Genomic DNA, 3,195 nt, shown 5'->3' on the forward strand with positions numbered 1-3,195 from the left:
CTCATGGGCATGAGAACCCCAAGGACAGAGTCGGAACAAGGAAGGTCCCTTTAGTCCAGCAGATGATTTCCAGCAGTTGGTTTTTTCTCCAGGCCACTTTGACTGGGGATCCTGGAGTTTTTTTGCCATCTTCTGGGCACAGAGCAAGGGTCACTGGCAATGTTCCCTCTAAGCTGTGGAGTCTTGTGAGCAAAAATTCTACTTTGTGAGCTACTGGCGGTAAAGTTATGAGCAAACAATTTGGCTACCGAATAAACTAGTTTGCACTGGAGCCATCATTCCTGAGCTAAGACAAAAATGTGCGAGCTGGAGGCTCAAAAACTGTGAACTAGCTCACACTAACTCAACACTGGTCACTGGGGGTGCGGGGGGGAGGTGTTTGTGGATTCCCTGCATTGCACAGGGGGTTGGACTAGATGACCCTGGAGGTCCCTTCCAACACTGTGATTCTATGATATTCCGATGGCGCTGGGATGCCGACACACTGGGCAGGAAGCCAACAGCTCTGCTCCACCATTCTCCTTCAGCAACCGGTGTTGTGAGGTACAGTGCCTTTTGTTGGGTGACAGTGATATATTGAAAAAATGGTATTTAGCAGAGATAATACAGCCCAGCAGAGCCTGAGTGAAATAATTCAGACTGAGAGTCCATGTGTGATTAAAATATAACTTTTTTACTAAATTCTAGCATGGGGAAGGGTAACTGGGATGAAAATAACAACAGAGCATAATCGGCTACAACCTTACACTACAAAGACAAAACTAGAAGAGAGGAGATTACGGCTACTCTTCTTCTTCTTCTTCAAAACACCAAACAAAGACGGGAAGAGGAGCCATAAAGTGGTAATACACCTTGACACTTCAGTCCCAATCAAATCCCTAGATCAGGGAGAAAATTCCCGGGCTTCCTACAGCTAAAGAACATTGGTTACATGAGAAACATGTGACTTCCTGTGAGCAACAGAAACAAACATTTAACCCCAGATATACTGAGTGTTTTCAACTTGTAATACCCAACACCTTGGAACATGGAAGTTCCAGTTAGACATCATGGCTCAGTCCCTTTTAAAGACATCCCATTCAGCATGCAGCCATCTCCACATCCTGAGGCCGGCGGGGGGGGGGGGGTTTTTCGGGGGGGGGGTATTTTTCCCCCCATACGTGCACATGTGTACGTGTGTGTGTGCGTGCCTGGAAGTCACGGCGACCTCTGGTGACTGACCCTACAGGACAATATTCAGAGAGGTGGCTGAGTAAAGCCTGCCCCCGCCTCCCAACTGCTGGTATTCCACGGAGGTCTCCCATCCTAGGACTTGCCAGGGTTACCCTGCTTAGCTTCTGAGACCTGACAAGATCAGGCCAGCCTGGGCTATCCAGGGCACGGTAGGGAGGTTGCCGATTTTGTGAGGTCAGTTAGATGTTGCAGATGCTGCCAAAGGTGCCGCGCTTGCCTAGGATGTGGCTGAGGGCCAGACTGTACCAGACTACTTGCATGCTTGCAGTGGAGTACTGGATGAAGTTCAAGGTCCCGGTGTTCACCTTCAAAGCCCTTAACAGTCAGGGACACAGGCAGTGTTCCCTCTAAGCTGAGTGAGTGTGAGCCAGCTCACAGTTTTTTAGCCTCCGGCTCACACCTTTTTGTCTTAGCTCAGGCAGGATGGCTCCAGAGCAAACTAATTTATGCAGCAGCCAAATAGCTCGCTCACTCACATTAATGCCAGTAGCTCACAAAACAGAATTTGTGCTCACAAGACTCCACAGCTTAGAGGGAACACTGGACACAGGTATATTTGGGACTGCCTCTCCCGGTATACGACCAGAAGAGCCTTGCGCTCCGTAGATCAGAACTTATTGGTGGTCCCCGGCCCAAGGGATGTCCGGCTGTCCTCGACCAGGGACAAGGGCCCCGGGCATTTTCCGCCCTGGGTCCAACTTGGTGGAACACTCTGCCAAATAACACCAGTCCCCTGTGGGACTTGACGCAGTTCCGCAGGGTCTGTTAAGGCAGAGATGTCCCACCTGGAGTGCAGACAGTGCAGCTGAGGTCTCATCCGGCATTCCCATCCCCTGCTCCTCGCCCACTGCGACAGTGGAGGAGGAGGAGGAGGAGATTGGATTTATACCCCATGGCCCTTCACTACCCAAGGGAGTCTCAGAGCGGCTCACAAACTCCTTTCCCTTCCCCTCCCCACAACAGACACCCTGGGAGGTAGGCGGGGCTGAGAGAGCTCTGAGAGAAACTGCTGTTTTTCAAGGACAGCTCTTATCAGAACTAGGGCTTGCCCAAGGTCACCCAGCAGCTGCATGTGGAGGAGTGGGGAATCATAGCTGGTTCTCCCAGATTAGAGTCCGCGCACTTAGCCACGACACCCAACAGGCTCTACTGGAATTCTCCAGTGCCATCTTTGAGATTAAGCCGTATGTAATTACTCTTTTAAACCGTTTTCAGATTATATGCGTTATGAACCTGTGGTGTTGTACATTGCCCTGAGCCCTGCCTGGCGGGGGTGGGTGGGCCGCGTGTCTAAAATGGCATAAAATGAAGAAAGAAAATGCCAGGGTGAAGCAGCAGAAGGTCCTTCGCCTGCCCGCCTCCCCCCAGGTTCCCAGCAACCACCCAAAGCCTAGCCCTGCTCCAGACGTGGAAGGAGGGTCGATCTTCTTCCTCTTGGTCCATCTCACCAACGCTTTCTGGCAGGTGGATTGCCATCTAGAGTCCAGCATGGTATCAGACACCTTGTTGGAGTAGCCTAGGTATGTCGGGTCTGTTGCGGGGCTCTCTTCCGGCTCTGCTCCTGCAGCGTGCAGGGGGTTGGACTAGATGACCTGCAGGGTCCCTTCCAACTCTTAACAGTCTATGATTCGGAGCCGGCCTGGCCCTTCCTCAGCGCTGGTGGCCGAAGGCCCAGGCCGCAGGGCAGCGCCTCTCCCAGCAGTCCGGAGTCCTTGGCTTGCCCTCTGCAGCGCCTGGCGCATGAGGGATCCTGTGGGGAGGGAGGGAGCGCTCTCCCCCCCAGCAGCAGCCTCTGGGGGGGAGCAAATGGTGGGCTCCGGCTGCCCTGCAGGGAGAGAGTCTCCCCCGCCCCCCACGCACCCAGCCGGGCCTCTGGGGCGAGGGCCCCCTCTGCAGGGTCTCTCTGCCCCACCGAGCCTTGCCGGCCCTCGGGCGCAGGATCGTGTCCCCGCCGCAGCCCTC

Source organism: Gekko japonicus, unplaced genomic scaffold, assembly GCF_001447785.1.
Source record: "Gekko japonicus isolate JY-2015 unplaced genomic scaffold, Gekko_japonicus_V1.1 scaffold3828, whole genome shotgun sequence".
Taxonomy (NCBI): Eukaryota; Metazoa; Chordata; class Lepidosauria; order Squamata; family Gekkonidae; genus Gekko; species Gekko japonicus.